At 43.5% G+C, this 9,216-nt stretch overlaps 1 pseudogene; it reads left to right on the top strand.

Moving 5' to 3' along the window:
- Positions 1–7,999: 7,999 nt before the first annotated feature.
- Positions 8,000–8,117, top strand: LOC126185717 (5S ribosomal RNA; annotated as a pseudogene).
- The last annotated feature ends 1,099 nt before the right edge of the window (positions 8,118–9,216 follow it).

The raw sequence follows: 9,216 nt of genomic DNA, 5'->3' as shown, positions 1-9,216 counted from the left end.
CTGAGTCGTTTTCCCCCCATGTTTTCTCCAGACCAAGATCTCGGATTACGTCGTGGGAGGCATGAAAGGGGGAGGGCTGCAGCGCCCTCTGGTAATGGTCTTGTCCACTAGATCAATTGGACTCCAAACCTCAAGGTGAACGCATCAGATGTAGCTACTGTCTATTACAAGTCAAGTTTTTTAAATAATTAATGCATACTTACGTCTATCCTATCCTGGAGACCAGCACAGACTGAGTCCTTTTCCCGCCGATTTCCAGATAGGGGAGAGGATGGGAGCAATGCATACAAAACAAAGACTTACATCCATCCTATCTGGCAGCTCAGCACCGACTGATTCCTTGTCCAACCAATTTCCAGATGGGGGAGAGGAGTGCAGCGGAGGGGGGAGGGTAGGGGCGTTAGGTTTGTAGAGATAGAACAAATTGACTTATCTTCCTACCAAAATTTTAACTTCCCACCATGACATATCTACAACATTGTCACATCTATGGTTGCTGTCTTGGATTCAACATCTTGAATAAATTTGACAACAATGCAACGTTGTGCCATGCTCGCTTTGCCCTACTACTTTTGCATAGCTTTTGAAATAATCTTGCTGGTATTCATTAGCGAACATTTCACAAATTGTAAGAGATATTTTAAGGACTTTGTGTCATTTCCAAGGAAAACCTTGAGGAGGTGGTCTCATTTTGTCCCCCATTAACCCAACTTATAATGTTTACAAGACTGCCAATTAATATAAACTGTGTAAAAAGACCTTTCAATATTTACACAGTTTCCAATGATTGTGACATTTATGTTCTTATTGTAATTTCTGTGCATAGACCACACAAGGCAGAAACGATTAACAGTTGCCATCAAGTTGAAATCCTTTTGAAGCCTTAGCAGAAGTCTCATGACTCTTAATTACTGACTTCTTTCTTGTTTTCCCTTCGAAATTTAAAATTAATGGGTCAAACTGATGCCATGGTTCTCTGCGCCTTCTCGAAGATTTTTTACTAATTAGAAAAGATTTGCATAAACTTTTAATATTAACGATTTATCCTTTGGCTCTGCCCTTCAGAGATGTTGATATGGTAGTGTGATGGCGCCTTCCACTGCAGTTCCATATATTACTTGGCAGATGGTCACTATAAAAACAGTGGTTCGGTGATAATCGTAGAAGTCCTGAGCTTTTTGATTTTCAGAGGTGCTCTCCAGTATTGGGACAACCTGTGGGGGTGCAAAGTACCATTATCCAAGATGGCGACGAGGAGGTCATCTCAGATGGCGATGATGACGTCATCAGAGATGGCGACCGTGATGTCATCCAAGATGGCGGACTTTGGTGGGAAAGCGCCACGCCCCACTCCCCTCCCTTCCGCCAGAAACATGGCGGGAAGTTAAAATTCCAATAGGATAATGCATCACACCATCGTTATCTCTACTAACCTAAGAAAATCGCGGGAAGATAGGTCACTTGGGTTACCTCCACTAACCTAAGTCATCCAACCACCACCTCAATCTAGGAAATGGCGCCAAGTTTGAATTTTGGCAGGAAGATAAGTCACATAGTGTTTCTCTACTAAGCTAAGAAAATGGAGCGAAAGAAATGACACTTGGACTAACCTCAATCACCAGACCACATTCTCCTCCTAAGGATTCATGGGAAAAGCACTCAACCAGTGCTGGACTTAAGTCTTTATTTTGCATGCACCAGTCTTTATTTAAACAATTACATGCAGCAAAGCCATCCAGTGTGTTCACCACAAGGTCCGAACTCCAACTGACCTAGTACACAGTACCACTACCAGAGGGCACTCTCATCTGTGATGTAATCCAAGATGGCGGGGTAAATGGTGACAGATAGTCTCTCCGTCACGAGATCTAGAGTCCAACTGACCTAGTACACAGTACTGCCACCAGAGGGTGCTGTCATCCCTCCTGTGACATAAGCCAGGATGGTGGTCTGGAAGGGGAAAACGGCGCAAAAATGACTCAGCCTGCGCTGGGCTGCTGAAGAGAGTAAGGAAGTAGTGTACTTTATTTATTTTGGAGCAATTTATTTAGTGATGAAGTATATACGAAACACATGCTTGGGGTCACAATGCATAGTCTGCAGACCTGTAAACCACTCCTAAATAACACTCTGCAGACCCGCAAACAACTCCTAACTTACCAAAATAATTTCAGTAGAGACCTGCAAACTGTTCCTAAATAATGAAGCACAGTGATGTGTAGACACGCTCAGTACTCGTAAACTGTACAAATAGCACACAGCACAGTCTACAGACACGCTCACAAAATAGTGCAACAGACACGTGCAGACACCGCTAGCCAACTCCTGTACATTGGACTGCACACCTCCCAGAAGTCAGGTCCCACAGACAGTCCACGAAGTGACACAGCCATCAGCTGTCAAACTACACACATGCGCCCGTTCAGATCCTGCACGCACGAGGTGGCGGCATTCCTTTCATACTCAACACCTGGGAAATGTCTCTTGAAATACGTGTTCACCTAGGCGCCATTGATGACCCGACTGGACGAGAGTGAAGACCTACATACAAAGTGCAGACGCTCCAAGGTGAGAAGCGCGCATGTTCCCCACTGCTGGCACGAATCCTCACTGTATATGCGGTCCGGTGAAGATCTTATTGCCGAGCGACGCTGCAGAAATCCGTCAAGAATAGCACAAGCTGCTTCCTCACTAGCAACTGTAACAGACCGTGCACGATGTGTGGCTGACGCATCACTGCATGTAGCTACACACCATCGCAATTGCATCCAGCAACATTCTCAATGTTATACTGAAGCCACATGGTTATCTAAAATAATAACCAAGTCGAACTCTAGTAAATTGCATAGTGTCCCACAAATACTTAATGTGCACTTTTGTAGGAGTTTTCGTGATGTCTCAGCTTGTATGCACAGAAATTCTTTCCCTAATAGTACCTTTTTACCAAAATAGCGCAGAATAACATCGAATGCACTCTTTCCAGCGGACCCAACGTGATACCCTTCCTGCCCTCAACATACTCAAACATTCTCACGGCTATGTAGAGACACCAATATCCCAGCACAAAGGATGTCTTAGGAATGACTCGAGCATTATCATTTGCTCTTATCGAATTTACCCGCCCAATTACACATGCCATCGGTATCAAAGCACCATTCACCTTTCATTTCTTTCCACAAGCAGGTCTTTCAATAGTAAAATTATTTTGCACAGATTGCTAAATTGCATTGACAGCTAAACCTGCAAAGTTGTCTACAGATCATCAAATACATACGAGACTCACAAGAATATTGGAAGCCTGGAACATATTTACTAGTGTAACTCCAATTAAATATTACGATTGCTGCTAAAATCTGACACCGATAGATGTACAGGAATGAAACTTCCTGGCAGACTAAAACTGTGTGCCGGACCGAGACTCGAATTCGGGACATTTACATTTCGCGGGCAAGTGCTCTACCAACTGGGCTACCCGAGCATGACTCACACACCATCCTCACAGCTTTACTTCTGCTAGTACTTCATCTCCTACCTTCCAAACTTTACAGAAGCTCTACTGCGAACCTTGCAGAAATATCACTCCTGAAAGGAAGGATATTGCGGAGACATGGCTTAGTCACAGCCTAGGGGATGTTTCCAGAATGAGATTTTCACTCTGCACCGGAGGTCCGGAGTTCGATTCTCGGTCCGGCGCACAGTTTTAATCTGCCAGGAAGTTTCATATCAGCACAAACTCCGCTGCAGAGTGAAAATCTCATTCTGATGTACAGGTAATGTCTCCTCTGGATGGCTGAGCTTCAGGAACTAACTTTAGAATCTATAACACAGACGATTTTCCACGTAAAAAATCTCTCTCATACCCTAGTCGTTATCGATGTGCTGAACCTATACGTCCCTCACGATAGGACACGCCGTCATCTTCTCTAGTCATGCCACAACATAAACCACAGTAACTTTACAATGCAACATATACACATTTTACACAAACAGTGCAGTTATCTTTTATATCTACACAACACCTGAAAAAAAAAACTGATCACCACATTACACCGACATCTAATCATCGCAAAGTGCCACACATTTTGTCAAATATGGAGAGACTCAATTACACTGCTCTCCCACTGAGAACAGGAGCTTGAATATTAGAGCATTAAACCTATATCCAACCCAGCAATATATCACCACGTACCGTGTCGATGTAGTAAACATACAATTCATATCCTCCACCATACAAAATCATCCCTTTTACATCAGAAAGCCGTCGGTGGATCTAAGTCACTCTCAGAACTGTTCTACAAATTCGGCCTCGTTTCGCTCCTCGGCACGAACGCATTACTGTTCCTGGTCCAGACCTGCTTGCTTGCTTGCTCTCTTTTCTACACCAATCTCCAGACTCTGGGATTACAAGAAGATATCTAATCTTGCATGGTTTGCTAGATTATCATACCATTTGCTCAGTACTTCTCGATATCAGGCAAATATCAATATCCCTTGCATAGCAGTACCGCTCGCGCTATATAATTCCGAAGATATAGACCGGAAATTATTTCTCTAGAAACCCGAAACTTTAGCTAGGTGGGGGGTGCTGTAAACCACTGACTAACTAGAAACCTGTCGCGTCTCTGAAGACATTTACTCGGCAACTCGAAACAAATACAGGAAACTGATATTTCCACTCTTGAATACCGATCTCAGTGCTGTAGTAGATTCCAAATCATCCCTATAATTTACAAGGTCAACATGTCTCGAGAACCGGCAAACGTGTCTTCCACACGCTAGATGCACAAACCTCAACTAAATAAAGATGCGAAATGTGCAGAAGCAGTCAACTTAACAGTTTACGTGGGAGGGAATAACGAATCAGTGCAAATGCACCTCCATATTTAATCTTCTCACATTTCCACGCAATCACGAAAACTATCCAACAAAATACTAAGTATTAGTTCGCTATTTGGTCGTCTAGAGGACAACACGGTTAATTCATATACATTCCTACACTCAACAGGCCTCTCCGTTCTGACAGCACCTAGCGTTACGAGAAACGTGAATCACTCCTACACAAGTCACCAGCGCTGCAGGCCGAGCACGCACAGGTACAATCAATCATCCTAACAAATCACTCACACATATATTTCATCCATGTACTTGCAACTAAATATTACAATCGCCGTCTCAGTTGAACGATATTCGACAATGAGCGAAGTATGGGAAATACACCCTGCTGAGGGCTGTGGCTCTAGACATGAAAATATCTGTACCGTCTTTATGACTGGACATAGTTATTTCCTTTACACATGTCGGAACACAAACACATACATTATAAGCGTGATGCTCAAATGCGAACATATCACACACCCCCACTACTACTACGTATAATACTTGCTCAATAAATGATTCTACATGGTGCAAAATAATACTGACCGAAAATCAATGATGGGTGGGCATGTGTCTTAGGTTTTCTTGTGAGTGAAACCACTCTGTCTTAGAAAGAGAGATGTAATCGGCCAGATGTTAAAGAAACCAGATCGCAACAAGCGGTCCAGATTCTACAGGTGCACACAAGTATCCATGTTAAAAGCTATACCCGCTTTGCAAATCGAGGTACGACATTAACTCTGAATGAGGTGGTTTTTTCTGGACAAATACAGTTACGGTGATCGTAGGAATGTGTATTATCAGACCAATACGTATCCCACGATGCAAGCTCGTGATAAAATTACTGCATTTTGAAAGCGATTCGGCTAAGGAACGTGGTGTTATATAAGCGGTATTTGCGACTCCCTCACACCGCCCCAGCTAGATAATTCTATAGTATTTGTAGTGCATTCTGTCTCCATACCATATCAGTGGTTCTGCGGTATTTCCACTGAGCTATAGGCGATGACCGATTGAGAAGGAACACAAACACTAGTAGAAGAGGATGTGCTGATTGATGTCGTAAGAAATGTACACTAGCTTCTCAGATCTCTAGTGTTACGCTATCCACTAGAAATGACGTCTGGGATTTGGAAACAGGTCTTTCCATCCAAGCACATACCTGCGTTGGATCCTATTGACCTCTACATCTACATCCACATGTACATGGTCACTCTGCAATTCACACTTAAGTGCCTGGCAGAGGGTTCATCGAACCATTTTCATACTACTTCTCTACCATTCCACTCTCTAATGGCGCGTGGGAAAAAGGAACACCTAAATCTTTCTGTTCGAGCACTTATTTCTCATATTTTGTTATGGTGATCATTTCTCCCTACGTAGGTGGTTGTCAAGATCGCATTCGGAAGAGGAAGTTGGTGATTGTAATTTCGCAAATAGATCTCGCCGCAAAGAAAACCGCCTTTGTTTCAGTGACTGCCATCCCAACTGGCATATCATATCAGTGACACTCTCACCCCTATTGCGCGATAACACGAAACGAGCTGCCCTTGTTTGCACTTTTTCGATGTCTTGGTAAGGATCCCATACCGCACAGCAATATTCCAGCAGAATACGGACGAGTATAACGCAGGCTGTCTCTTTAGTGGGTGGGTAGCATTTTCTAAGTGTTCTGGCAGCAAAGTGCAGTCTTTGTTTCGCCTTTCCCACAATATTATCTATGTGGTCTTGCCAATTTAAGTTGCTCGTAATTGTAATTTCTAGGTATTTAGTCGAATTGACAGCCCTTAGATTTGTGCGGTTTGTCGTATACCCGAAATTTATCGGATTTCTTTTAGTACCCATGTGGATGACCTCGCACTTTTCTTTGTTTAGTGCTAATTGCTACTTTTCGGACCATACAGAAATTCTCTCTAGATCATTTTGTAATTGGAATTGATCGTCTGATGATTTTACTAGACGGTAAATTACAGCGTCATTTGCAAACAATCCAAGGGAGCTGCTCAGATTATCACCTAGATCATTTATATAAATCGGGAACAGCAGAGGGCCTATGACACTACCTTGTGGAACGCCAGATATCACTTCCGTTCTACTCGACGGTTTACTGCTTATCACTACGAACTGTGACCTCTCTGAGAGGAAATCACGAATCCAGTCACACAACTGTGACGATACTCCATATACACGCAATCTGATTAATAGTCGCTTGTGAGGAGCGGTATCAGAAGCCTTCTGGAAATCTAGAAATAGGGAATCGATCTGAGATCCCTTGTCGACAGCCCTCATTACCTCATGGGAATAAAGAGCTAGCTGTGTTGCACAAGAACGATATTTTGTGAATCCGTGTTGGTTATGAGTCAATAAGTCATTTTCTTCAAGGTGATTCATAATGTTCGAGTACAGTATATCCTAGAAAATCCTACTGCAAATTGAGGTCAGTGATATGCGTCTGTAATTCAATGGGTTCCTCCTACTTCCCTTCTTGAATATTGGTGTGACCTGTGCTACTTTCCGTTCTTTAGGAACTGCCCTTTCGTCAAGTGAGCAGTTGTATATGATTGCTAAGAAAGGCGCTATTGTGTCTGCAAACTCTGAGAGAAACGTGATTTGTATACCATCTGAACCGGAAGACTTGCCTTTCTTAAGTGATTTGAGTTGTTTCTAAACACCTAAGATATCTACTTTTATGTCACTCATGCTAACAGCTGTTCTGGTTTCGAATTCTGGAGTATTTACTTCGTTTTCCTTCGTGAAGGAAATACGGAAGACTGTATTTAGTTTTAGTGGCACCATCATCGGTAACATTTCCAACGCTATCGCGCAGTGACGGTGTTGACTGTTTTTTGCCACTGGTGTACTTTACGTACGACCAGAATCTCTTTGGGTTTTCTACCATATTTTGAGACAATATTTCATTGTGGAAACTATTAAAAGCATCTCGCATCGACGTCCGCACTAAATTTCGAGCTTCCGTGAAATTTAGCCAGTCTTGGGGATTTTGCTTTCTTCTGAATTTGGCATGCTTTTTTCGTCGCTTCTGCAACAGTGTTCTGACGTGTTATGTGTACCATGGTGGATCAGTCCAGTCACTTATTAACTTATGCGGTACGAATCTATCTGCGCCGACGGCCTTGCCACAATGGTAACACCGGTTCCCGTTAGATCACCGATGTTAAGCGCTGTCGGGCTGGGCTAGGACTCGGATGGGTGACCGTCCGGTCTGCCGAGCGCTGTTGGCAAGAGGGGTGCACTCAGCCCTTGTGAGGCAAACTGCGGAGCTACTTGACCGAGAAGTAGCGGCTCCGGTCTCGGAAGCTGACATACGGCCGGGAGAGCGGTGTGCTGACCACATGCCCCTCCGTATCCGCATTCAGTGACGCCTATGAGCTGAGGACGGTACAGCGGCAGGTCAGTACCGTTGGACGTTCATCGCCTGTTCGGGAGGGCTTCAGCTTTTATGGATCTATCTATTGCTGTCGATAGTGTATCTTTGAATTTGAGCCATATCTGGTCTATACTTACATAATTAGCTTGGAAGGAATGGAGACTCTCTCTTAGGAAGGCATCGAGCGAATTTTTATCTGCTGTTTTAAATAGATATGTTTTGCGTTTATTTTTAGTGGTTTTGGTTGATACGATTTTGAGCCTCGCTACAATGACCTTGTGTTCACTAATCCCTGTATCCGTCATGACGCTCTCTATTAGATCAGGATTATTTGTGGTTAAGAGGTCAAGTGTGTTTTCGCAACCATTTACAATTCGTGTGGGCTCGTGAACTAATTGTTCAAAGCAATTCTCACAGAAAGCAGTTAGTACAATTTCGGAAGATTTTTTCTGTCTACCACCGGCTTTGAACATGTATTTTCGCCAACAAATCGACAATTCCACTAATGATTACAACCACTACTCAATCATATTTCTGGCACTCTCGTATCTCGCAGCGAGTCACCTTCAGCGAACCTGTCTGCTGGTTGTTTCAGTCACCCCCTGCGCATCTTGCAACTGCCCCCTGCGCTAAACCGCCGATCCTGTCGCAGCAACTCAGCAACAATGTCTGCAGCAGGGGAAAGAAAGGCAATCTGCAAACCAACAGGCTTCATAACAGCCTAACCGTGTACCCAATATCGACGGTCCGCCGCAGATCAAATTATAAGTTCTTTTCCTAGTTACTTGAAGAAGCCATAGAGAAAAACATTACGTTGAAGCAGATTCAACCTAGAAGATGAGGGTAGACGCAGCAAAATTCCCCAGTCCCTGTTGTAGAAAAGTTTTATCGTCAAAAAAAAATTTTTTTGACAGTTCAACAAAGTCCCAGAGTTTATATATGTTCGTTGTGCG

This window comes from Schistocerca cancellata, chromosome 4 (genome assembly GCF_023864275.1).
Source record: "Schistocerca cancellata isolate TAMUIC-IGC-003103 chromosome 4, iqSchCanc2.1, whole genome shotgun sequence".
NCBI lineage: Eukaryota > Metazoa > Arthropoda > Insecta > Orthoptera > Acrididae > Schistocerca > Schistocerca cancellata.
The sequence above is the reverse complement of the archived record's forward strand: the minus strand, read 5'-3'. Positions and strand labels throughout refer to the sequence as shown.